The 27209-nt window shown below is 43.7% G+C and overlaps 1 long non-coding RNA gene across 1 annotated transcript; it reads right to left on the bottom strand.

The window, feature by feature from the left end:
• Window positions 1-12710: 12710 nt before the first annotated feature.
• On the bottom strand, window positions 12711-27161 carry LOC309527812. Its single transcript, XR_014217367.1, has 3 exons — window positions 26986-27161; window positions 23893-24016; window positions 12711-12954 (listed from the first exon to the last, which is right to left on the bottom strand). It is a non-coding gene; the product is annotated as an uncharacterized lncRNA (long non-coding RNA).
• Window positions 27162-27209: the final 48 nt, after the last annotated feature.

The raw sequence follows: 27209 nt of genomic DNA, 5'->3' as shown, positions 1-27209 counted from the left end.
ACTTGCTGTTCTAACCCCACAGGTGTTTTTATTTCATAGATACAGCTCCATGTCCATTTCAAGTCCATTGTATGGTTTAGTATCTTTCAGAAGTGAAATGTCACTTCCAACTATGATGCAAAGCAGGTTTTGAGGATGCTGTCTCCCTCAGCCCACTTTATTGCACCATCTTTAAGGATGGCAATTACATGTAGATAGCGAAGCCTTTCTAAGACAAACCTTGATTGCTGCTTTGGGGTTAGTTACTCTGCCTATAAAAGCTTCTGTTGTTCCCCCTCTAGTTTGGATTACACTTCCCAAAGACACTTCCTCTCCTCCCTTCTGAATGGTTCACTACCCTTAACCCCTGTAATTCACTCGAAGGAGGGGTCATCCAGGGCAGACAACTGTCTTAATGGAGCAGACTGGTCTTTTTCTGCCAAGAAAAGCCAGGATAAAAGGAGAACTGTGTCAAAACAACAGCGGTTTGCACAGCAGAATAAATATGTGCTTACAGACCTAAATACAATGTGCCAAGTGCTAAAACACTCAGGTGAATTATTACTCTCAGTAGGTCAAAATGTATTTTTACAAAGCCCATGTTGCTTTTTCTTCCTCTAGTTGAACAATGCTTGTTTTCCCTCCTGCTAATGGATATCTATCTGTTTCAAGGAACTGTGTGTTTGCACATATGTTACAAGCATGGATGCATGTCGTAAATCCCTATGCAATGATGCCATTTCATGTTCCTTTCTCTGTTACCAGTTCTTATTTTATGTAGCTCTACTGCCCAACCTACTCTTTAAGGTGACATCTGTTTGAGAAAAGGAAATGCTTCTTCACACTACATGGTGACAGCAGTGTTTGGTGCATTAACATGCAAGAATGCTGTTACAGTGAATCAGCATTCGTTGCTCTTTGATGTCGTAGTTTATTTGTTAGAGCAGCTCCTGATGGAACGTTGTTTAGACTGGCAAGAACCCCAAGAGAAAGGTATGGCTCCCTTTAACATTAGTTCAGTATATGTTGATTGATCATAGAATCATAAAATTGCAGTGCTGGAAGGGAACTCAAGATTCAACCCCCTGCAATGTGGTGTTATCAATTGTGGGAGGAAAAAAGAAGTAGTAGTAGTAGTAGAAGTGGAAGGAAGGACTGCCCTAAATCCTAAAAATTAATAAATGCTACGTTTTAGTCCAGTTCTCCTATATGTTAAGGTCCCATTGAATCATGACTCTATCTTTGGTGGTATTAGCTGCCCCTCCCAGCTTGGTGTCATCTGCAAATCTGTCCAGCAGACCCTCAATTCCTTCATCCGAGATATTTATAAAGATGTTGAACAACACAAGGCCCAGGACAGAACCCCCCCCCCCCAGGTCCCACTTGTAACTATTTTCCAGGATGACAGGGAACCGTTTGTAAGCACTGTTTGGGTTTTTTCAGCAAGTGAACCCAAAGCAGCCTGCTGTGTAAATAAAAGGGTGTCGTATTAGAGCATTTCTGCATGGTCTTTTTTGAAAAGAAAGAATTTTTAATTGATGGCCTGCATGTGTTTTGCCCAGATAGTGCCCCTCTCATGGGCCTACTGTATTTTCTGGAAAGTCAAAGCACTATGCTTTGTACTGTGGAAATGCAAAATTTATTTTTAAAAATTCATTTATAGCCTTTATAACAGCTTGTGACACTGGGGAGAAGTTAACCTTTCTGCAAAATCCCAGTCAGACATATATTTGCTCCAACAGCTGTGCCATTTTGAGAATTTAAATGAGACATGGATGGTGGGAACTGGGAAACCTTACTTGGAAAGCTAGGTTTTGTGTTGTAGCTGTTCAGCCTACAAATCACTAATATAAATGACAACAGCTATACTGTATCTCTATTTCCAGCAGAGGGCATAGTGGTATACCGTATTTACTAGAGTCTAATGCGCCATCAAATCTAATGCACACATCAGTTTTCAGAACCTTGAAACCAAAAAAAGTATTTGCTGGCAAATGTAAACGTGCCATCAAATCTAATGCACACCTTAATTTTCGCAACGTAATTTGTCCAAAAAAAGGTGAGCATTAGAGTTGAGTAAATACGGTTATAGACGAAGTTTTTCTTTTTCTTTTTGGGGATTTTAAAAAAAGTTTAATCACTCTCATTTATTAAGTTAAAAAACACCAATTGAAACCAATGATCAGACATTTCATCAAGGATGACGCATTTCCTCCATCACAAACTCAAATTTGGTAGCAATTTTTTAAAAGGATCTTGACTTTCTTTTTTAAAAAAGGGATCTGGCAGTTAGGGAATTGCAAGACGTGGAAGAAAGACACTGTTATAAGAATTCAAAGGTCTCAAATATAAATTAAATGTTCATAAATGTACAAAGCAAACACATACATAAGTAAGGTATATAAACCAGGTGTCTGAAATAGTGTGGGAGAGCAATCCTGAAACCATTTTGACTCTCACAAATTGACCTCAAATATTTCTCTGCAAAGAAGAAGGAAATGGGAAAGCCTTCCCATTGTCTTGTTGCTTGCAAATCCTGTCTTAAGGACATATTTGTGTATGAATAGGGTGACCCTGGAACCTGGATTCAGGAACTAAAGTATTACCCGACACACACACACACACACACACACACACACACACACACACACAATGGCCAGACTGCCCAGGTAATGCAATCAGTGACCATTGTCAGGTTTCCTGGCAGGCAGGATTTCTGCTCAAGACTGCCTCCTTCTGTGATGTATGTATGTTTTAGGGGGGTGGTTTTGGGCTACAGGGTGGGCAATTTCAAAAGTCTAGATGAGGGCTTGTGGACCATTGTTCAGGGTTCTCCTCCCTCCTGCGTGTGGGGAGTGGGGACCGTGTTGCAACAGTTCCTTGAATAAAGATCAGGCTTACTAGCTGCTTTGCTTCTCAATATACTCTGGTTGGCCTCTGTTTTCTCTTACCGATAGGGAACCCACTTAAGGACTCTATATGGGCTCCGGAATACCCCATAAAGGGAAAGGGAGCAGTTTTTCTTATAACAATATATAAGTACAGTATATAGTGGTGGCTGGTGCCCATTGGGACTGGTGGGGCAGTGGGCAGCAAGTCTAACAGTAGGTGGAGCCAGAGCCAATGACAAGCAGAGCCAAGCAATTCTGGGTTTTGGCTCCATCTTCCTGCCTGCTGAGGACTAAGGAGGAGGAAAGTGAGAAGCAGTGCCATCCCCTTGACTGGTTGTAAGTAGGAAATAATGTAGGCAGACAGATGCTGGCTGAGGGCACACTGAGGTTGGTGGGGCAGCAGCCCATCAATATTCTCTGGTTGGCTTATGTTATATTCTCCTACCGATAGGAGACCCACTTAAGGACTCTTGGGTAAGGGGAAAGGAGCAGTTTTTTTCTTATAACAACACATTCAGAGTGGGCCAAAGACCCCCAAGAGATCCCACTCTGGCATTTGGTAGATCTGCTCTCTCTCCTAGGGTTTCTTGCTAGCCTAAGAGGGGGAATGAGGTGCAGGGGTGGCAGCCCCAGCACAGGGAGAGAAGGTGCATCTGAGGATGGGCTGGGCGTGTCAGGGGACCACGGTGATCCAGCTGAGGATGAGGAGGGAACCACCGTAGGGCACTGCCCTGTTCAGGACCAGGTCCCCTGTCACCGCGTGGTAATACAGGGTGCCAGAGATCAGCCACAGGGACAGGTTGCTGCCAGCCATCATGGGATAGCGCCAGTGGGGCACAGCCAAGAGTGCCAGTCTGTGGAGGAAGTGGTATTGGTTGGCCATCTCATTAAGAAGTCATCTCAGTCACTTTGACAGAAACCATGAGGCCATGGTGCTGTGGTCTAAACCACTGAGCCTCTCGGGCTTGCCGATCAGGAGGCCGGCGGTTCGAATCCCCACGAGGGGGTGAGCTCCCATTGCTTGGTCCTAGCTCCTGCCCACCTAGCAGTTCGAAAGCATGTCAAAGTGCAAGTAGATAAATAGGTACCGCTCCGGCGTCAAGGTAAACGGCATTTTTGTGCGCTGCTCTGGTTTCACCAGAAGCGGCTTAGTCTTGCTGGCCACATGACCCGGAAGCTGACAGCGGACAAATGCTGGCTCCCTCGGCCTGTAGAGCAAGATGAGTGCCACAACCCCAGAGTTGTCCGCAACTGGACCTAACAGTCAGGAGTACCTTTACTTTTACCTATGAGGCCAGTAGGTGGCTGCCCCGACTTAGAGCCATTGGAAAAAGACCCTGGCACCCGCTGGGTCCAGCTGCTGCTTGGGAACTGAGGCTCACTGCTGGGTCTAGAAGAAGAACCTTCAAACTGTGAGCCTGATCTTTGCAGTGAAGCGCAACCCCAGCAAGATTTCTCCAGCTAACTGGCCCAACAAGTACCCTGCTAATACCAGCTTTCTTATCAAGATTAATTTTCTGTTTATTTGCCACCATCCAGTGCATTGTTATGGCTGCCACTTAGGGACATCCGCGTTTCGCCCAGATTTAAAGAAAATAAGAAGATAGGGATGATGCTGTAAGAAATATGTCACGACTACTGTACCAGTGATTTCATGCAGAGGTTAAAAACAGCAATAACAAACATATGGAAGGCAAAATGGAACCCTGAGATAGCTCCCAGGGCAGTCTCTGTGAGGAGGAAGAGAACCCTCTCAGCACTGTACTGTGGCATCTGAATAAGCCTGCATTTTATTAATGTTTGATCAGGACTTGTATATTAAAGAGAGAGCTTAGATTTTCAAAAGTTTCAAGCCAGCAGTTTACAACCTTGGTAATGTTTATTCTCCTAGACAAGGGCCCCTTTTGATTGATAGCAGAAAACAATTCTCAAAGTCGTAAAAGCTGGAATTACAGACTGAGAGTGTAAAAAAAGGGCAGAGACCAAACATAATAAAACCGTTAAACTTGAGCCACAGGACAAAAGGCCAAGGGCACATGGGAAAAGGGGAAGAGGCTTTTTCTCCTATTTTATTTTGAGGCTGTAAACTGTTTCTTCCTTTTTACTTTGAGGAAGTTTATCCTTCTAAAAAGCTATCTATGTTATGTATTAAATATATTGTCTTAAATGTAACTATGCAAAGGATTTAGAAAGTAACAAATTTAGATGTTAGATTCTTATTTCATAGAATCATAGAGTCCTAGAGTTCGAATAGACCACAGGGGCCATTGAGCCCAGCCCCTTGTCAGACAAGAGACGCCAAAACGAGCCCGCATGACAAATGGTTGTCGGACCTTTGTTTGAAGACCTCCAAAAGGAGATATTTCATTGATGATGCATGAGAATATGAACCCAAGGTCTCTGACATCTGTTCAAGATAAAATTTTAAATTATTAACCATCTGTTTTGGAGGGCAAGGAAGGCAAGAGGTGAGCTGGTAATTAAGATGCCTTGTTGAGACACATGTAAGATATATTACTACTTATTTGTCATTTATAGATGTAACAATATATAGCTCTTTGTGTTCCATATAAGGACAGGAGGATATGGGTGTATCTTTTAGAATTAATTATAGCAATCAGCCAATAGGAAATCCAACCAGGCTGATTGAACAGAGGCAGCCACAGGAGAAGCAAAGGGGGGCTGGATTAAGGGAATATAAGTGCTGGCCATAATGGCAGGAGGCCAGGCCAGAGCTTGGTAACTATATACCACTGTGCCTCTTATTTATTTGTCTGACAAATAAATTATTATTTCTCTGTTGCTGCGTTGAATATTTCATTCCAGCTAAGCGTTAACCACAAGCAGGGTGCTACATTTTATGGTGCCTGCGACTCGGATAAGTGGTCTGCTGGAACGCAGCCCCTTCGCCTTACTGGACGGGGTACAAGAGAGAGGACAACTGATTGCCTACCCAGCGCGCACTGGAAAAATTTTTTCCAGGGGAACGCAGCAGTCTCGTCTGTCTGATACCCTGCCCACTGACGGCGACGGACCGGGGGGGACCAGAGAAATAAACAGGGAACCAGCTAAGGGTAAGTGCACTAAGGGGTTTTGGCCCTCCAATTAATTGGGAGGAAGAGAAGTCCTGATCAAACTTCTGCGTCTCAGTAAAGGGGAACTGAGTACGCTAGGTGGCTGGGTACATCAGATGGTAGTCTGGTGTAGGGAAAAGGGAAGATTGGGAGGTAGAGTATGGTTGAAGTATCTGGCGCATTGCATGTGTGAGAAAGTACAATGTGTAGCTGACCTAAGTGTGGAGTGAGTACTACTTCGTTTCCCAGTAAGGTGTGTGTGTGAGTGACTGAGTGGATACTTCACAGGGCCATACAATGGGAGTTGGGGGTTCAAAGGGGGGAAATACACCTTTTAAATGTATGTTAAATAATTTTAAGAAAGCCTTCTCAGGGGCATATGGAGTCAAAATGACGCCAGAGCGCCTGAGAACGTTATGTGAACTAGAGTGGCCGAAACAAAATACTGGATGGCCATCTCAAGGAACCTTTGATATAAATTTAGTAAGCAAACTTTGGCCTAACATCGCCAAAGATACTGGAGGGTGCCCAGAACAATTTTCATATATAGATTCCTGGCTGAGCACATTAAATAAAAATCCTCCATGGATAAGGGAATGCAAAGTCCAACGATGCAAATTATTGGCTGTAAAAGCCGAAGCTAGGAAAGGAATCTTGCCAAATAAACTCAAACCCATTTTTGAGGGACCAGAGGAAGAGGTGCTTCTATCTCCACCCTATGCTCCACATCGAAGGGAGCCTAATTCAAACCCTCCACCAGTTGTAACCCCAAGGCAAGAAAGTGGAATGAATAATGGGGGTGGAGTCACAGAACTTGATTCCTTGATAGATTATGATAAATATCTTCAGGAGGCATTGGAGTCCTATAATAAAGCCCAAGCAGAAGTGGTTATTCCACCTGTGAGTCCCAGTAGAACTCCATCTACAGTCTCTTTTAGTGGAATAACTGATTGCCTACCCCAAACCCCTGTATATCCAAGTCCTAGAGAATTATTACAGAAGTTACAGGGAGACCTTAATCGGTCAGCAAGCAATACAGCCAGGCGTATAAAGCTGCTAAAAGAACGCCTTGGGACAAATACCATCCCCTATGATTTGAGGCCCCTAGAGCAAAGCGAAGAGAAAGGTCACGTCGTAGCCCCTCTTAGAAGAGTATTTGATGCACTTGAGGAGCCTGTGCTGGTTAATGGGCAACTCGGAACACGGCCACCTTGAACTTCGATCCTCCAGTACATTCCATTCACAACTACGGTTCTGATGAATTGGAAAACACCCTATCTTTCGCAGAAAAACCTCGGGCTATGATGGACTTGGTGACTTCAATAGTAAATACTCATAGTCCTACTTGGACAGATTGTCGCCAGCTCCTGAATACTCTCTTCACCACTGAGGAAAGGAGAGACATAATTGAAAAGGCACAGATATATTTGCGTGAGCAGGCCAGAGTGGGAAATATTTATAATATTGACCGTCATCTCCAGGACAACTTTCCCTTGGAAGATCCTAATTGGGATCCAAACAATGCAATTCACCTGGCCAGGCTTACCACTTACTGCCAGATGCTTGTGCAAGGTATCTGCAGGGCATGCCAGAAGCCCACTAATCTGTCTAAAGTCTCAGGAGGGTAGACGTGTTACCCATAACACTGTTTCGTGTTCGGTGCACACCCACAAAAAGACTTAAGTTGTCACCTTTTGAGCTCCTGTATGGGAGGCCGCCCTCCTTTGTTCAGGATATTCCAACTGACCTCAAACAAATAGGAGACCATGCGACACAGGGACAAGTGCAATCTCTCTCCCGTGTTTTTGTCTCTCTCCCGTGTTGGTTTGTTTGTTTTTATCTTAACAGGTGGGCCCTCGAGCGCACGCCGTGCAGCATTGCCGTGCCGATTCATCAGCTCCAGGCTGGCATAGCATATGGGTGAAAGAGTGGAAACGTGATCCATTTGCACCTAAGTGGCGTGGACCTTACACCGTCTTGCTCTCTACTCCAACAGCGGTGAAGGTAGCTGAGGTGACCCCCCTGGATTCATCACTCCCGTTTGAAGAAGTCCGAAGGCAGTTGGACGTGCAAAGGTGACCCCTCTAATCCTTTAAAACTGACTCTCTCCAAAAACCCCTGTATCTAGCCCTACGGGGAACGGGCTGGGTCACGGGCGACATTAGACGACCGGCCTGCTGCAGCCACAACACTGGAAGCTGGCTGACCTGCGCACGCCTGAAGCTTGAGGAGCGTCTGAACCAGAGATTGTGAGCGGAAAGATTCTCTTATACAATTGATTGACTGCCCCCTTGTGGAACAATTATCAGAGATATTACACATTGGGGATCCTTGGGATATATGTTTTGGTCTTGGTGGTTCCCCATTTCTGTCACTGGGGGAATTATATTGGGACTGATATTTATTTGCTATCACAATAAGGTAATCTTTTGTGAAAGGAATGCATATGCTAGACATCAACATGATTTTATTATTAATCCTGATCCCTTGGGAAGGGGAAGGGTCCTTGAATCTGACCAAATTTGCTAAATATGGATTCCGCTATGACCACAATATGTGGGTAGGTTTAGCTGAAATGGTAGCCAATGTTGCAAATAGGACCAATTGCCTTGTTTGCTCTCTTGGGCCAGATGATTCAGAGGGAGGTATGCCCTTATTACTAATACCATTAAAATGCCATTGGTAGGGTAAGCGAAATGCCACACCACACAGAAGTACAGAATTTCCCTGGATGGAACTCAACTAAACCATTACGAGTTATACCTGTACAAGGGGAATTCTGTGTACATAAATCATCAGATGCAGCTGATTCTACCATGATAGGCTCTTCTCATTGTCACTATACCTGGGATAATATTAAGAATACCTGGGCAAACGGTACTACCTATCGAACTCGGAATGCCTTGCCCTGTGCACCTTCTTTTATTCATGCATGGAAAGTGGTATGGAACATAACTGTGACAGAAAAAGGCAATCTAACATACTGCACTGTGAACTCTATACCCCTTGTGATACTTTGCCTTATGCACTCCACATACCAAAACCCTCAGACCCGATGGTTGTGGTGGATATGTGGAGAATGGGCATACAAGAAACTCCCTTCCAAATGGAGTGGGACTTGTTTCCTGGGATGGGGGTTTTACCACCAGTGTGGATTATGCCCACTAGTTCAGCGAAGCGAACACGAAGAAACGCTGATATTTCTCATATAGCAGGAGGAAGTACCCAAAGTTGGAGCGGTACTGATGATTGGCCACCAGAGCGCATTATAGCCTATTATGATCCTGCCTCCTGGAATCCTGGTGAGCCCATACAAGGGGCACGGGATCCTATTTATAATCTGAACAGAATAATTCGATTGCAAGCAGTAGTGGAACTTATTGCATAACAGCTGGATGAAAGTAGAGCCGTCATTTTGCAGCTGTAAATGGGAATGGATTATGTACTTGCCAAGCAGGGAGCCCTATGTGGAGTCTTGAACTTGACAGGGAATGCCTGTTGCTTTAACATTTCAGATAATGGTGAGGCAATCCGTGTGTTGGCCACAAAGAAGGAGAGTATAGCACATGTCCCAGTACAAACATGGGAAGGATGGGATATGGGATGGCTCATCAATTTGTTACCTAAAAGGGATACTTGCTTGTTTTTCTTGACAGTAGTAGTGATGGTTTTATGTATGATGCCAAGTATCATTTCATGTTTTAGAAGTACAATTAGCAAGATGATTTCGAATGAAACTCTACCTCATATCATGGCCCTATACAGAGCTTTAACTCAGGAATATGATGAAGTTCAAGCTATCAAGGACTCTTGGTGGCAAGGTCCTTGAGCTTGAAAGGGGGGAATGTGGCATCTGAATAAGCCTGCATTTTATTAATGTTTGATCAGGACTTGTATATTAAAGAGAGAGCTTAGATTTTCAAAAGTTTCAAGCCAGCAGTTTACAACCTTGGTAATGTTTATTCTCCTAGACAAGGGCCCCTTTTGATTGATAGCAGAAAACAATTCTCAAAGTCGTAAAAGCTGGAATTACAGACTGAGAGTGTAAAAAAAGGGCAGAGACCAAACATAATAAAACCGTTAAACTTGAGCCACAGGACAAAAGGCCAAGGGCACATGGGAAAAGGGGAAGAGGCTTTTTCTCCTATTTTATTTTGAGGCTGTAAACTGTTTCTTCCTTTTTACTTTGAGGAAGTTTATCCTTCTAAAAAGCTATCTATGTTATGTATTAAATATATTGTCTTAAATGTAACTATGCAAAGGATTTAGAAAGTAACAAATTTAGATGTTAGATTCTTATTTCATAGAATCATAGAGTCCTAGAGTTCGAATAGACCACAGGGGCCATTGAGCCCAGCCCCTTGTCAGACAAGAGACGCCAAAACGAGCCCGCATGACAAATGGTTGTCGGACCTTTGTTTGAAGACCTCCAAAAGGAGATATTTCATTGATGATGCATGAGAATATGAACCCAAGGTCTCTGACATCTGTTCAAGATAAAATTTTAAATTATTAACCATCTGTTTTGGAGGGCAAGGAAGGCAAGAGGTGAGCTGGTAATTAAGATGCCTTGTTGAGACACATGTAAGATATATTACTACTTATTTGTCATTTATAGATGTAACAATATATAGCTCTTTGTGTTCCATATAAGGACAGGAGGATATGGGTGTATCTTTTAGAATTAATTATAGCAATCAGCCAATAGGAAATCCAACCAGGCTGATTGAACAGAGGCAGCCACAGGAGAAGCAAAGGGGGGCTGGATTAAGGGAATATAAGTGCTGGCCATAATGGCAGGAGGCCAGGCCAGAGCTTGGTAACTATATACCACTGTGCCTCTTATTTATTTGTCTGACAAATAAATTATTATTTCTCTGTTGCTGCGTTGAATATTTCATTCCAGCTAAGCGTTAACCACAAGCAGGGTGCTACAGTACCATAGAGCAGAGGACCATAGAGCCTTACACTGAGTCAAACATCTAGCTCACTATGGTCTAGACTAGCAGTGGCTTTCCAGGGTTTCAGGGAGGGAGTCTCCCCCATACCTGCCCGGAGATGCCATGAATTCGAAGCTTTGGGCACTTTCAAAGCTCATGTATGCATTCAGCAATTAAAATAAGCGTGTGCTATGTGAAATGGTGCCACCTGGTGGGAAAGCACAAAAACTGAATGGCAAGCTTTAAAAGCAGGCTTTCTTTCCCCCATTCTATCTAAATTTCGAAGTAACCGTTTGGGATCACTGCTTCAGTGTGATTACTCTGGCTTCCTGTGCATGCTCTTGGCTCTGAGAACCAATAGTGAACTACAAAGCTGAAGGCTTTTTCATACAATTTAGAAGCTTAGGCTGCAGTTCTCCACATAGTAAACCCTACACATAAATGCACTTTAATCAATGACACACACTTGTTATGTGGTGCAGGATTTCAGATGAGACTCAGTCCACACAACAGGCAATTTTAAGAGTACCATGCATAGGGTGGTAGGAGCCTGCATGTCTGGATTGCCATTTTGGCCATGGTTAATGCCCTTTGGTAGATCCCTTGCCTCCAGTCCTAACTAAAAATAGGACACACTTTACTAATTTCTTTTTATGCTTGCTTCATGTCCCCATCTCTCTGATGAAATTAAGTAAATGGTTAGCTAGGATTGGACGGTTCTTTACCCCTGGCCTCAGTTTGGCTCTTGAGACAAATGTCCAGCTTTCTAACTACATTGATCCAGATTGATAAGGACTTAGGAAGATAGATAAGGGCTTATGAAGACAGGTGGTGGGGAACTTTTGGCCCTCCAGTTGTTGTTGAATTACAGCTCCCACCATCCCCGGCCATCGGCCCTACTTGCTAGGGCTGATAGGCTGTAGGACAGAAACATATGGAGGGTCAAATGTTCCCCACACCTGCCTTAAGAGATATATGAGCACAGATCTGTGTGCTGCAATCTGCCTTTATTTTATTCTTTTTTTTAAAAAAGGAGGGAAGGAAGGAAGGAAGGAAGGAAGGAAGGAAGGAAGGAAGGAAGGAAGGAAGGTAGGTCTGAATAAACCACAAGAGTTGCAAGTACTGGCTCCTGCTCTCTTGTTATAGGAGCCAGAGAGGATGGCTTCTCCGTGGTATCCAGAGTCGAATAGAAGATGGGTAATTAAATAATAAAAAGGAATGAATGATAATGATGGCGCTATAATGAGTGCCTGGTGAAATGAACAGCTGAAGCTGGCTCTGAGATGAGTTCTTTCTACCCACACAGAGAGGAGTCTGAGCTGGGGTTTGGTAGTGTGGAGGGCAGCCAACGCTGGGAAGCCAGGAAGAGGAGCCTTTTGTGTACAACGTCAGGCTCCCTCTGCATTTGATGAATGAGGGTATTTTGTGATGTAGGCGGCTGGGCTGAGCCAGAAACTGCAAAGTCCTGAGGACTAACCCGTCTTCCTGAAATCCACAACAAAGAACTTCCAGCAGTCATGATTTCATCATCAATCTTCCAACCGTTTTCAGTTGCTAACCAAACTCATTCTCCTCTCTCACACAGGGCGGTGGACTGTTTTACTATTGTACGCCGCAAGTGGGGCTGGATAATGGGTTTGGCTTTTTGAGACTGAAGAAAAATGTTTGCAAGGGCAAAGCGGGCACATGTTTGTAGAGATTCACTGGCTATTTCTTTCTTGACCATTTTCTTTCCTGTGACTGGCATATAGGAAAAGGAATGCATTGTTTCCGGCACTAAGTTTGCCCGTCTCTTTACGTTAAAACAAACACCTGCACTTTGTACCTGGCCTGTTTCAAAAGGTTTACTTTTGCTTGGGCATTGCCAGTGCTGCATTGCTTTGAGTCACCATGACCTACATACAGGGATAATCCAAGCTAACCCCCCCCCCTCTCTCTCTCTCTCTCTCTCTCTCTTTTGCTCTTAATTTTTCATACCAGCACTGGTGCTTAAGCTAATTTCAGCCCTTTGGTGGCCTCCATTTTAGCTCTTCCTGTGGGGATTCAGGAGATTACATTTGGGTTTTTAACCTGAGGAAATAAAATGAGAACGATTTTTAAAAATCAGTTGATGCTTTGCTTGGAAAATTAGAATACGGGAATTTTTTTTGTGAGCTGCTGTTGCTCTCATACAAACAGAGAAAAATGAAGAGCACACTTTTTCCCGTCATAAAAATACAACATACAGGGACTGAAAAGACTGGGGTGGAAAAGGAGATTATTTACAAAATCATTTTTCAATAAGGGCCAACATGTTCTTTTGACTTGACTTTTATGGAACAGCAAAAGGAGGTGCAATAAGAAATAGCATCAGAGGACACAAAGCTTTGGGGGAAATGGGCTCTACCTTCCCCTTCCTCTTCGCAGCTGTACAAAAAGTCAGCTTGAAAACTAGGGCCACGTTATGCATGTTTGGTGGCCTGGCCTGGCTGGAACTACAACGAAAGATCAGTTTGAGAACTATAAAGAGTTTCAGCACTTATTGGGAGGAATTCAGTATTGCTCTATGTTGAACATCCCACCAGCACAAGAACGATTCCCCCTCTCCTCACCTGTATGCTGTTCTGGGAGGTTCTTCCAAACCCACACAAAATCATTTTGGGGGGACCAGAGAGAAAGTCATGATGCACCGGCAGAAGTCTTTGTGAGGGCTTCTGCTGATGGGACTTATTGGTTAAAATCCCTCCCACTGTCCATAGGGATTTCAATTTGCAATTTTCTCAATTGGGAAGGGCCATATTATTTCAGCTCTGGTTCCTATATAATAGGCCACTCAGGTACAATCAGATCCTGATTTGTAGGTAGCCCTTAAACCAGTTTCCAGACTTGGATGGCACTGGAAACTGATTAAAAAATCATAAAGTCTCATCCACAACCAAGCATGTACGAGGAGGAAGAGACAGGGAGAAGTAGAGTAAACTGGACTTTCTCATTCAATCATGGGGAGGGGGGACCTGTGGTTTGTTGAAATGGTCCTGCTGTACCTGAATGAGGCCTTTGTCTGCTTTGTGTTCATTTTACGAGGGATATAATCTGCTGTATTGTATCTGCTATATTTACCTTTCTGCTATATTCAACTTTGAAAGAGAAGAGGCGGGATATGTGTTCTCAGTAAAATGAATTACACTTGGGTCTAGGTAATGCATTAATTAATTTTGATTAAATTGACCATCCATTTGCCTAGGCCAGCCATAACCTGTTGAACAAGAGGATCCTCATTAAAACTGGCAATTCCTCTAATATTCTTTGACATCTTCATTCCCAGACACTTAAGCTGCACTGACTGCAATTTAAATGACCAATTCGAAACCTGCTGCTGAGAGATCAATTGGTCTAATCCCAGGAATTCTAGTTTTGACCAACTGATCCTGTTTTTTAGCAGCATGTACACCCCGAAAGCTTTAATTACCATGAGCTTTGAGATGGATTGTATACTATGAAGAAGACACTGCCCACACACAACTGAATTTTACATTCTTAGACTTTTGTCTTTATACCCAAAATCTCAGGATCCTGCATAGGTATACAAATACAGGGCTCCAAAATGGTGCCAGTCAAAACTAGGAATAACAGACAACCTTGCCTGTACCTCTTTGTATGTTAAGCACTGAGTTTTTGCAGATGAAGCAGTCGTGAAAGGCAAAGCACCTGCACCAAGAAGAAACAAAAGTTTTGTCTTTCTGGCCCTGCAACTCAGACCCCAATGCAGGAGATGAATCCGCAAATAAGGTGCAAGAAGGCTCCGAGAGGCACTGCTGGCACATAGAACTGTTCCATAATAGGATCATAGGACTGTAGAGTTGGAAGGGTCATCTAGTCTGTTATGTATTGAAGTTCTCACCCTGGCCACCAGGGGGTATTGTGTATATAGTTTTCACTCAGGTCCACCGTCAGTTAATTTAGGCGGGAACCCCTGGGTTGTTGTTTTTACAATGTTGACAGCCGGCTGCCTATAAAAGCAGGCCGGCTGAGCTGTTCAGTTCAGTTCAGTTCCGTTCCAGCTTACTATAAAGAACCACTTGGAGAAATATCTGTGTAGTCTGCTATGTCCACTCACAACTTAATATAGTCCAACCACCCACCATGCAGGAATCTATTGCCCAACATGACCCTGAGATTCAGAGTCTCATGCTTTAGCAACTGAGCTATCCCAGGTCCAGTATGGACTGGCTATAAGAGAGTGGAAGAAAAGTCTCTTGAAGAAGCTTTGTGTACATCCAACAGGTTCTAGAAATTACGGTGGTGCGTGGTTGCCTGCTGGTTAAAAAGAAGTGATGAGGAAACTGTTGCCTTCCAGATGTTGTTGGACTACAGCTCCCACTGTCCTCAATAATTTGCCACTCTGGATGGGGTTGAGGGAAATACGAGGCCTACAATATCTTCTGGAGCATCACCAGTTCCCCATCTCTGACTTATGGTTGCCAGGTGGTAAGCTCAACCCTGAGTATCAAAGGGGGTTGGGTTCCAGTTTAAAAAAACTTCCTGTGTGTCTGACTCTTGCTTATACAGTGGTACCTCAGGTTAAGTACTTAATTCGTTCCGAAGGTCCGTTCTTAACCTGAAACTGTTCTTAAACTGAAGCACTTTAGCTAATGGGGCCTCCCGCTGCCGCATGAGCACGATTTCTGTTCTCATCCTGAAGCAAAGTTCTTAACCTGAGGTAATATTTCTGGGTTAGCAGAGTCTGTAACCTGAAGCGTATGTAACTTGAAGCGTATGTAACCCCAGGTACCACTATAGTGGCTTGTCACCTTTTCTCAATACAACATCTTACACAGAAGTATACTCCACACCCCCACATTCAAAAGTGGTCCCTGAAGTTGTGGAGGGGGAGAGACTTGCTGAAGCAGCCATGTGCTCCTAGGGCTCTGAGGCTTCCTCTCTGCTTGCTTTGTGAATTTAACTAGAGAGGCTCCTTTCCCACTGTCAGTCTGACACCTCTTGCCAACAATACATTACTCAGCAATTAGCAGAGAGGAAACAGCAAACATTTCAGCACTACAACTGAGAAGCGGATATTTGCAAAATAAAAGGGAAGGCCAGGGAGTGGTTAACATCACTATGGTAACCATGCTGGCTCACATCCTTCTTTTTTTGTGCTGGGGGAAAGCTGTATCCCTGTATCCTTTTGCAAACGATCACGCTTTGTGCCCTTCAGAATTGTTCCTCTATCAGAAAATTCCCCTAAACTGTAATATGATTGTGCTTTCTTATTTTCTCTCTCTTATTTTTTTAGCCCTGAACAGGATGTCCTCTACGTCAGAAATGAAAATGTAAGCTGGCAGCAGTGTTTCTTCAAACTGCAGCACCTAGAAAAAGAGGGGGTGACTGAAGTACCATAAAGTAAAACAGATATCAAAAGCATGTTTGTTTGTTTGTTTGTTTGTTTGTTTGTTTGTTTTAAGGAAAACAACTCTTCGCACTTCATTTTTTACCACACAAAAATCAAGAGTTTAAAATGGCTGAAATCCTGCTGGGAAGGATAAGAGCTGCCTTCTTGTATCTGACTCATCCCAGTACTTGTGTAGAAAGATGTTTCAAAGTACACAGTGTAACATGAAAGACAGCCCGCCAGTCTACTGCTTGACAAGTACAGGACGTGAACTCATATTTCTCCGTGAGGCACAGACCAGAATGAGGCATCCTCTAAACAAACTGATCTCCTGCCAACCCCTCCCCTTAGCACCCACAATTCAGGTTTCAGCTCTGTATTGGGGCTGCACATTGACTCTGCTGTACTTTGCACCCATCTCTCAAACGTGGCAGCTGTTTACACTTATTAAAACGCAAAACTTCCAATCCAGGGAAGGCACTAGACTAAGTCATCTCTAATCCTCGACTGCTGTACAGCCGCTTTGACATTTTTATGAAGTCAATAGTTCTTGAAATACTGTTTTGTTGGCACGTGTAAGGCATAGGAAAATGCCTTGCGCTGAGTTAGGTCATTGATCCATTGAGCTCAGTATTGTCTACACTGAGTGGCAGCAGCTGGACAGACTTCCAAGCAAGGGACTTTCACAGTCCTACCTGGAGATGCCAAAGATTGAACCTGGAGCCTTTTGCATGCACAGAACATGTTCTGCCACTGCTACAGCCATCCAGATGCAGAGGCAAAAGGCAAGTGAAATTTCCTTAAATGTTGGTATGGGAGGTACCGACATTCTGACATTAAATTATCATGGTGAACATATACACAGGTTTGCCTCTCTTTTTTGCAAATCTGCTTTGCCTTTAACAGCTGTGTGGTTTGCAAAACAGAAAGAACAAGTGAACCTTTTTCCTGTTGTTTTTTATTGGTTTTCAGAACACAGAACAGGTCCCCTTCCCAAATGCAGATGAAGTATTTTTTACTACTGCATCTCCATGCTATTGAAATCTCCACCTGTTGAACTTCTTTGCCCCTGGTGCGTGGTTAGAGGCACACAGCTCTGCTTAAAAACTTCAGATACACTTCTTCAGGCTCTGCCTGTCATTGCCTATGGCTCCACCTACCATTGGGCTTGCTGCCCACTGCCCCACCAGTCCCAATGGGCACCAGCCACCACTATATACTGTACTTATATATTGTTATAAGAAAAACTGCTCCCTTTCCCTTTATGGGGTATTCCGGAGCCCGTATAGAGTCCTTAAGTGGGTTCCCTATCGGTAAGAGAAAACAGAGGCCAACCAGAGTATATTGAGAAGCAAAGCAGCTAGTAAGCCTGATCTTTATTCAAGGAACTGTTGCAACACGGTCCCCACTCCCCACACGCAGGAGGGAGGAGAACCCTGAACAATGGTCCACAAGCCCTCATCTAGACTTTTGAAATTGCCCACCCTGTAGCCCAAAACCACCCCCCTAAAACATACATACATCACAGAAGGAGGCAGTCTTGAGCACAAATCCTGCCTGCCAGGATACCTGACAATGGTCACTGATTGCATTACCTGGGCAGTCTTGTGTGTGTGTGTGTGTGTGTGTGTGTGTGTGTGTTGGCTAATACTTTAGTTCCTGAATCCAGGTTACAGGCTCATGCTATTCATATACAAATACGCCCTTAAGGCAGAATTTGCAAACAAAAAGGCTTTCCCCATTTACCTCCCTTCCTGCAGGGGAATATTTGACATTATTGGGAGTGTCAAAATGGCTTCAGAATTGCTCTCCCATACTATTTCAGACGCATGGTTCATATATGTGTGCATTTATGAATATTTATTCTATATATGAGATCTTAACATTCTTATAACAATATATATTGTAACCAATTTTAATCTATGACTAAAATATATGCTCCTGAAATAGAGAGATGCATGGTGAGCTCCCAACAGACATTGGAGGAGGTATCCAGTGCACTCATTCTGTCAGCAGAATGGAATAGAATTCCTGCCTCTTCTTCCCGAATCTGCTACGGAAGTTTGGGGGATTCTAAGAGGCATGTGGAGAGAGGAGGGGACGTCTCATTGCCCAGCCTTGTCCTGACAGAACAAATATGTTGTATACTGCACAAGGATTCTAATGCCCACTTTCCAGAAACAGCACCCCCTCTGCCGCAATCTTGAGACAGAAGAATAGTGTCAACGCATGAGCCTCTGAAGATGCACAGGCTCACACCTGTGGCTGTAATCTTATCTTGAACAGAATATTAGCCAAGTTTTTTCTTCTTATTTAACTCAAATCCAGTGATCTAAAATTTGTATCAGAAAACCTTGGGTCCAACAATATCTTTGAGCTATAACTCACATCTTCCCTGACCAAAGGCTAAACTGGCTGGGGATTATGGGAGTTGTAGTAATCTGCACACCCAGTAAGGATGCTGATTGGGAAAAATAAGCCTAAACAGACATGTTGTGCATACGATATATAACATTCCCCTCCGTTAAAACACTTAGTGGGAGAAATGGAGAAACTTTGCAGTACATCTTACAACCCATCAACCTGAGTTCAGCTCCATAGGTGTGTGAGACCCTATTTTCCGCCAGTCACAGACAGGCAGCAAAAGCAGGGGACAAATTGAGTCCCCAGTGGTGAAGTACCACACATAGCTGGCAATGTGCGTCTAGGACTACATTAAAAGAATTGGAGTTCTATCGGGTCTCTGGTACTGGTATCCTAGATGTGTTATTTTGTATGGATCAATGTGATCATTTTTGCGCTTATAACTGACACCCTCTCTGCCTTCTTGGTTTACAGAATGTTCTCACTCCCACGTTAAGAGAGTTTTTCCAGATTTTTAATGTGGATCAGTTGCTCTGCCCCATACTGCTACCAGCTGACAAGGGTGGGTGGTGGGGATAGCCCCCTAATCAAACCTGGCCAACTCTTTTACAGAAATGTGCAAGGGAAACTCTTCACTGCATGGAGATAATAAACATCACCTGCCAACATGTGCACATCAAGCACATCTGTTAAAAGCACAGCTATGTTGGCTGCCTAGGTGAAAAGTTGGCCTGTGCAGTTTGCATCCTATTAGGCCGGAGAAGCATCCAAGGCCATCAGGCATTCAGGTAATTTACATGTCTGAAAGTACTTGTCAGCCATTAGCTGCAAAATTACACCAGAGACAGGAGGGCACATTCCATTTGTTATCCTTCTTGAATGATCAATGAGGCCTTTCTAGGTAAAGTATAAGAGGGATATGGCTCCAGGCTCTGTCACTGTCATACAGCAGAGTAAAGGTCTTTTGAAAAGAGGAGTCAGACTACATAACACACTCCATCTCTCATTCTCTGTCTGTCAGCCATCTGGCTGCCCACCCACCTACTCCTGAATCCTTACAGTGCAAAGCAGGGTTCTCATTAAGCTGTGTAAATACGATGTACATTAAGATATGCAAATATATACTAACAACACTTTGAGACTGTGTGCCCACCCTCCTGCAAATGATACATGACTAGCTTCTCCACATGGAACAAAAATACCTCTGGAGATGCTGAGAGATTATGGTGTGAGTGAATTAGCTTTGCTAGCCACACAGTATCTTTTGCACAGCAAAATTGGTTGGGTTTTCAGTGATATATGAGTGGATCTACAGAGCTGTCAATGAAAATTCACAGAACATTCTGGAATGCTGACAGATAAAATGTTTGGGTAATAGCATTGGAGGGCTGAAGGTGCTATACCAGGCATAGGCAAACTCAGCCCTCCAGATGTTTTGGGACTACAACTCCCATGATCCCTAGCTAACAGGACCAGTGGTCAGGGATGATGGGAATTGTAGTCCCAAAACATCTGGAGGGCCAAGTTTGCCTATGCCTGTGCTATACAGTCAAACAGTGAGATACTAACTAAGGCAGTCTTCGCCAACATGGTGATGTTCTGATGTTCTTGGACTCCATCAGCTCTAATTGGAGATCTTTTAGGTGACCAGAGGTATGGAAATATGCCTACAGTCTCTGCTCCTGTTGACTATCTGACACTTTATTATCATGTTACAAGTGAGGCTGAGAAACATTGGTCCCATTTATATGCCACATTCTAGGGCTTTTCCCCTTTCTCTTCCCTGCCATGAACCTCCTGAAATTGGTTTGGAGGGTTTTAGGAGAACCCCCAGAACAGTGTGAGGGTGGGGGGAGACATGGAGGTGTCATTCCATTAGCACAAGCTGAAATGTTTGAGCTGATGGAACTGGAAGAGCACGATGTTGAATTTCTCCCTACCCAATCTAGTCTGAGTAGAACTTAGTTGGATACAACCCTTTATTTCTAATTTTGCATATAAACTAGCCTATACAAATTGTATGTAATTCTATCCCTGCTTCCTCTTTTTGGGCAATGTATAAGTGGCCAGCCTGTGTGAAGGCCACATCACAGCACCCTTTCATGCACTGCAGGAATATAGGTCAGAATCCAAAGAACACTTTTAGGCAAGGCCGTGTTTTTGGCCTACTCAGTAGGATTGCTGACCTTTTCTCTTCTTCTCTGAACCACAAGCCCATATCCATATGGCTATGCTATATGTCAAGATGCTTTTGAATCAGCTTCAAAAACATGGCTTGCCATATGGCATGGAGGGCTGTGGTTTGAGAAACGGGAACTCAAAGCTGCCTTGAATGTGTGGAGCCAATTGCAGACTTTGTTACAACCTGGCCATCCCACATCCGTTTAACCTTACAATTTTTCAAATTCATTTAGAGATTCTGGCATATGTGAGGCTAAATTTTACAGATAGTTTCATGAATAACGTGCAACCTTAGCAAAACAACGAAGGGAAACTGAACGCAACACAGGCCTGGGGTTATCAGCAGGTGCCATGGCACACTTGAAGACTTTGCCTGGCACCCGTGAAGCCTCTAAGCCTTTTCCCCTCTCCTTGCCCGCTGATTATCAGGTGGAAAGAGCCATTCCCTTCCCCAACTCCTGAAAAGCTCATAAAGGTGAAAGAGGAAGTGGAAAAAGCATCTCTCTCTCTCTCTCCCCGCCACTTCCTCTTTCAGCTCAGTGTGCTATTCAAGACACATCAGCACCTGAGAAGCTAAACAGAAAATGGAGCAACAGTAGGAAGGAAAGAGGGGAGGAAGGGAAAGGGGGAGGAGGGAAAGGCAAGTGGTCTCAGTGAGTGGTGGGAGGGAAACAGAATTGCCAGAGGAGAACCAGTGGGATGCCACAAAGCTCAGGGGGGAGGGAGAGAGAGAGAGAGAGAATGGACTAATTCAGGCTTCCTCAAACTCGGCCCTCCAGATGTTTTGAGACTACAATTTCCATCATACCTGACCACTGGTCCTGCTAGCTAGAGACCATGGGAGTTGTAGGCCAAAAACATCTGGAGGGCCGAGGTTGAGGAAGCCTGTACTAACTCCATCAGGTGTATCTCTGTGAATGCAATAAATATTACTGTAAAGGGCAGCCACACTACTTATTCATCTGATTTTTGTAAATAAGAAAAGGTGTTCAAGAGAGGGAAAGAGATAATAGCAGATTACTAAATTAAAAAAAACAAAACCTCTGTGTGTGTGTGTGTGTGTGTGTGTGAGAGAGAGAGAGAGAGAGAGAGAGAGAGAGAGAGAGAGAGAACACTAGAGGGAAGAGAAACAGCCTTGCAGATGTTTGCCACTTTAAAAAAGAAGTGTGACTTCATCAGTCCCACAGGTGCACCTTAGTGGGGGATCACTCAGGCTACAAAGATGAAAAAGATGTGAGGCACCTTGAGCAAACAAAGAAGTGGGATAAAAGGACTTAAATAAAAATAATTTAATAAAATGTAACATTTTTTGAAAGTTTTTAACATAATGGCACAATCATGAAATGGGAAGGATTTGTGTCGTTCATCAACAGTGGTGAGAAAGGCATTGTCCAGTAAATGCCTTCCACTCGCACAGTCACATTCCAAAGTGCACTCAGGCTTGCAATAAACTCACACCTTAACAGGGAGGAAAGCATTTTGCCAGCGATAAAATTAGTGATGTCCTCATAACTGAAGTACAGCCTTGGGGAAAGGCATTGAGAGCCCATGTAAAGCTGATTAACAACTGCATAGTTATTAAACAAGGGAACGAGATACATTGCAGGGGGTTGAACTAGACTAGATGAAACTTGGGGTCCCTTCCAATTCTACAATTCTATGATTCTAACTCCATCGTCTGGAAGAACTTTAGTATGTATTGACCCCTGCTCTGTCATGGCACTACAATCTTGTTTTCCTTTGGCTTTCAGATTACACAGATACTCTTTCCTGAACACAAAAACATCTTGCCTGCCTTAAACTACCAAAATGTAGAATATAATCCCTTAATTCTGCAATGAAGAACAGCAAAAGAGACTTGAGCCAAGGAGTCAGCCTCTTTTCTTTTGGCCTTAGGCCCACCCCCGGCCGGCCGGCCATTGTCCTCCCTGGCTGAGGGCGGGTCAAAGACCAGCTCAAGCAGGTGGGTGGCACCCGCCCAGGTGAGCCCCGCTCCATGCTGCAAACCCTGCCCACCTGTGGTGAAGGGAGGGTGGATATTGTTATGCTAAACACAGGTGTTACGTCTGGGTCTATGGGCCATTGACAGTAAATTAGGATCTTTTCATTATAACAGAGTCAGCATTCTGAAAAGAATTAGTCCTTTATCAATCATGATTTAAAGGACCACAGTCAAAGTATAATCTGAAATTTTTGAAAAGCTTGCAATACTTTTTTGACAAAATGTAAACAAAATAAATACAATCCCTTAATAGTCATAGGAAAGCAAAAGCTTTATAAACTTTGTGGAGATTAATAGTTTTGTTTTAATAGTTGTCTATTGCAAATAAGTAAAGATTAAAAGAAAGGGAGCCACAGGAATGCCACATCCAGTAGCCAGTGGAGTGCAGTGGCTCTTTCTACTCAGACAGCTTCTTGTATACTCAAAATGAATGGTCTTCCCTGGCAAGCTATGAGAGCAATCCACCAAGCACTACTGCCATGAACCCCACCTTCATATCTGTGGTACTAAAAACAGCATTTTATGGATATGTACAATAAGGCCTTGTCTACACAAAGATGAATTTTAATACCAGTGAAATATCTCCAAGGCACTGTTTTACAGTACCTACTTGGCACTGGTCCACAACAACACACTTGTGATCAGATTTGTGATCAGAAGGAACCCAACAGGAAACAGTTATTATAGAACAACAGACTTATCACCTTTGTGTTGCAGTATGCTTATATCTTCCACATTTCTAACACTTATGGAGAAGCAAAAGAAAATGGGGGAAAGGGCGTTATGAAACATGCAAATTAATGTCCGCCAAGGAGTGGACAAAACAGTCAGTGCAATCCAGTAAATGCTGTTAGACCAAGACACATCACTGCAGCTGAAAATTTAAAATCGCTCACTGAACAAATCTGTCTCCTAAAACAATTTAAATCAAAAATCCCAACTACTTATCCCATGGCCAAGATAGCTGCATATCTTCCCCATATATATGGTCCAAAACAAGGAAGGGTATATTTCTTAGTATACAAAAGTGGTCTTAAATTCAGTTTGCAGTTCAGAGTCAGGAATCTCACATAAGGTGATATATACCTACCATATGGTTCCTAGCCAAAGGGCAGAACAGTTGGATAAATAAGGGTACAGCAGCTGCAAAAAAAGACAGGTACTCCATTGGAAATATTGAATCACTCCTTTGCTCCATGTATCAAATAGCTGATCTGATGATTTAAAAAAAAAAATACAAGCAAAAATTATGATAGTCATTAGAGGCACATATCTTGACATCTAGTACTTATTTCTTGATTGACCCAGAGATTAAGCAATGTAACAAATGTTCTCTCTGATGTTTGTTTGTTTACTTTTGTCATGAAAGATGCATCAGTGATGCATATATAAGCTCTTGCAGGTGCTGTCTTCAAGGGGGATGGGATAATAGCAGAAACTTTGCAGGTTGGAAGCTATGAGACTGTTATTGTATTGTAGCTCTATTACAACTGGGGTACTTAGATAGTATTAAGAAATATGGCATTGAGTTGATATTATGCTTCCTGAACATTTTAGTATGTTATATTAAACTGTCACCAACCATTACATGGCAACAGCCATTCCATCAGGCTGTCGCAGATGAGAGAAGATAAGAAATACAGTCAGAGCCACCATCTGCTCTGCTGAGAAGCCAGGCTCTTCCCCTCCATTAACTGTCATCTAGTAGCAACCATTACAGAAGGCTGCAGTTGGGAGAGGGAAGAGAAGGGATAAATGAGCCCTCCATGGAGACACAGCTGAGAGACCAGCAACATTTGGTGCCTCCTCTCCTTGAACCTTTCCACTGCAACTGGTCATTTGAAGAATTTGTAACTCAGAAGTATCCAAGTTTGTTCCCCGACTTCCTGCCTCCTGAGTCCTCCCACCCCCATCATAATCTTCCAAGCAAGTCTTATAAAGTATATCCACCATCTGATTACCTTGCCATTATGTAGGGTGGTGTTGGTAGCTGCTTGTCCATCTTATCTATGCAATGTCATCAGGTAATGCTGTTTTGCAAATGCCATGATGTGTAAGAACAATAATCTCAAAGGGCAACATCTCTGATGTCTTCATCTATTTCTAGACAGCTAAGTAACCTGGATCAGCAGGGGCTCCTTATAGGCTGAACACAGTGAGACCACAGTATTCGCTCCCTCTGTTTAACACACAAGCCTATGTCATTTTGATTCCAGTTGTCTGAATTCATTTTCTTTGGTTCATACAAGTTCTTTCAGTGAAACTTGTGAAAGCATTACATGTGTTAATTTTGTTGTGGGTTAGTGAGGGCCCTTTGATGTGTGCTATTGGGGGTACGGTATATGTGCCTTTTATGTCGAAAGTAGCATAAATAAAACAAGAAAGGGCAAAGGAAGTTCTGTTGGTCCAAAATAAAATTAAAAAGCCCAGGTTCCCATTTATTAGGCTGACCAAAATGTCATAAAATAGTGTGCACATATAGCTAGATCACGAGTAGCCAGGATGGTGCCCTCCAGACATTGTTGGACTACAACTCTCATCAGCCTCAGCCTAGCATGGCCATTTGTGAGGGCCAATGGGAGTTATAGACTGGGACACATTGGCTGCCCCAACCTAGATGTTAAAAAGGATGGGGAGACTGTTGGTGTTAAAGTCTGTATATTGTTGTAAGCTGAAGCATGTGAGCAGCTAGCAGACACCTAAAAAGGAATCTTTTGGATAGCTTACTATCTATCTGGGACGCGGGTGGCGCTGTGGGTAAAAGCCTCAGCACCTAGGGCTTGCCGATCGAAAGGTCGGCGGTTCGAATCCCCGCGGCGGGGTGCGCTCCCGCTGCTCGGTCCCAGCGCCTGCCAACCTAGCAGTTCGAAAGCACCCCCGGGTGCAAGTAGATAAATAGGTACCGCTTACCAGCGGGAAGGTAAACGGCGTTCCGTGTGCTGCGCTGGCTCGCCAGATGCAGCTTTGTCACGCTGGCCACGCGACCCGGAAGTGTCTCCGGACAGCGCTGGCCCCCGGCCTATAGATGTGAGATGGGCGCACAAACCCCAGAGTCTGTCAAGACTGGCCCGCTCGGGCAGGGGTACCTTTACCTTTACTATCTACGTTTCTCCTCAGTGGGTGAGGGGAAACAAAAGGGAAAGAGGAAGGGAAGAGGAGGAGCTGATAAAACAATTACATAAGAGTGATCAGAGTAACAAAGGAAGAATGTAAGCAAATGCAGCATCAAAATGCCATGCTGGGTACAAGAGGATTAGCAGGAACAGTTTGGTTTCTAGTATATCACATGGAGATTCTTTTAGAAATGGAGAATCAGGGCATTGTTGTGCAAAGTATCCTCATCATCTTCAGCTTCTTTCAGACAGAAGGGGGACATGTTATGAGCAAATTGCTCCCAAAATTTTGGTAGTAGGGCAGGAGTATTTGTGTTAACTTTTCCCTCATCTGTCTCACTCCACCTCTTTAAACATTTTTATGAACATGAACAGACAACTCATTTACTGTACCTACTTGCAAATACTGATGTGACCTAAAAGGCTTTTATTTTAACTAACCCCCACCCCACCCCAGTTCCTGTAGCCAAACTTTCACAATGCAGATTCTAGGAAAAGCCTGAAAGCTGGCCCCTACCAAATGACATTTTGAAGGGGGTAAGAAAAGGAACACTGCTTGCGTTTTATGCTTAAAACTTAAAATTTTAGAACGTGATTTTTTTAAAAAAGGATTTTATTATTGACAGGTTGCCTTCTTTCTGCATAAATACCACAGAATTTAGAGTAAGATCTTTCCGTTTCCACCTTCTCCCAGAACCAGCTTTCCCCAGTTCCAGGCAGCCTTCCTCGAGGAGGCATGGGCAATTTCTGAAGTCCCAAGATTTTATCTCACTTTTCTTTCTTTTGCCATACTGGTTGCTGGGAAGCTGACGCTACATAGCAAGCCCCTTTCCAATTAACTGGTTGGTTTTTGCCAGCACCGAGGATAGATAAGATAGCACAAATTCCTGATTATTTTTTTTAATGGTTTCGGGGTTTCTCTGCTCCCCTTTCAGTCTCAAGTCACGTTGCGTGTTCCCTTTCCCTATTGCGCTGTACTTTTGTTAAAAATAAAAAAGACCAGAAAAATCCTGCCTGCTCCAGGGACAAAAATAGGCACCGTCAACTGAGCGAGTGGACGGGAGAATCACCTCTATTACCTCCCCCGAGCTCCTTAAGAAGCCCCACCAAACCCCTAAACCCACGGCTTCTGCCTTGCTCCTAAACAGCATTTCACCAGACATTCTCCAGGACCAATGAGCAACTTCAGCGAAGTGGGAGGGCCTATATTCTACCCCCCGCCCCCACGAATAGGCGAAGAGCTGCTTATTAACCTGCCCCTTTTGATCTTTGTCGACACAGATACCAGTATCCC

The sequence above is a fragment of the Podarcis vaucheri genome (assembly GCF_965113315.1).
Source record: "Podarcis vaucheri genome assembly, chromosome: 2".
NCBI classification, from domain to species: Eukaryota; Metazoa; Chordata; class Lepidosauria; order Squamata; family Lacertidae; genus Podarcis; species Podarcis vaucheri.
Note: the sequence above shows the minus strand (reverse complement) of the source record. Positions and strands in the feature narration are given on the sequence as shown.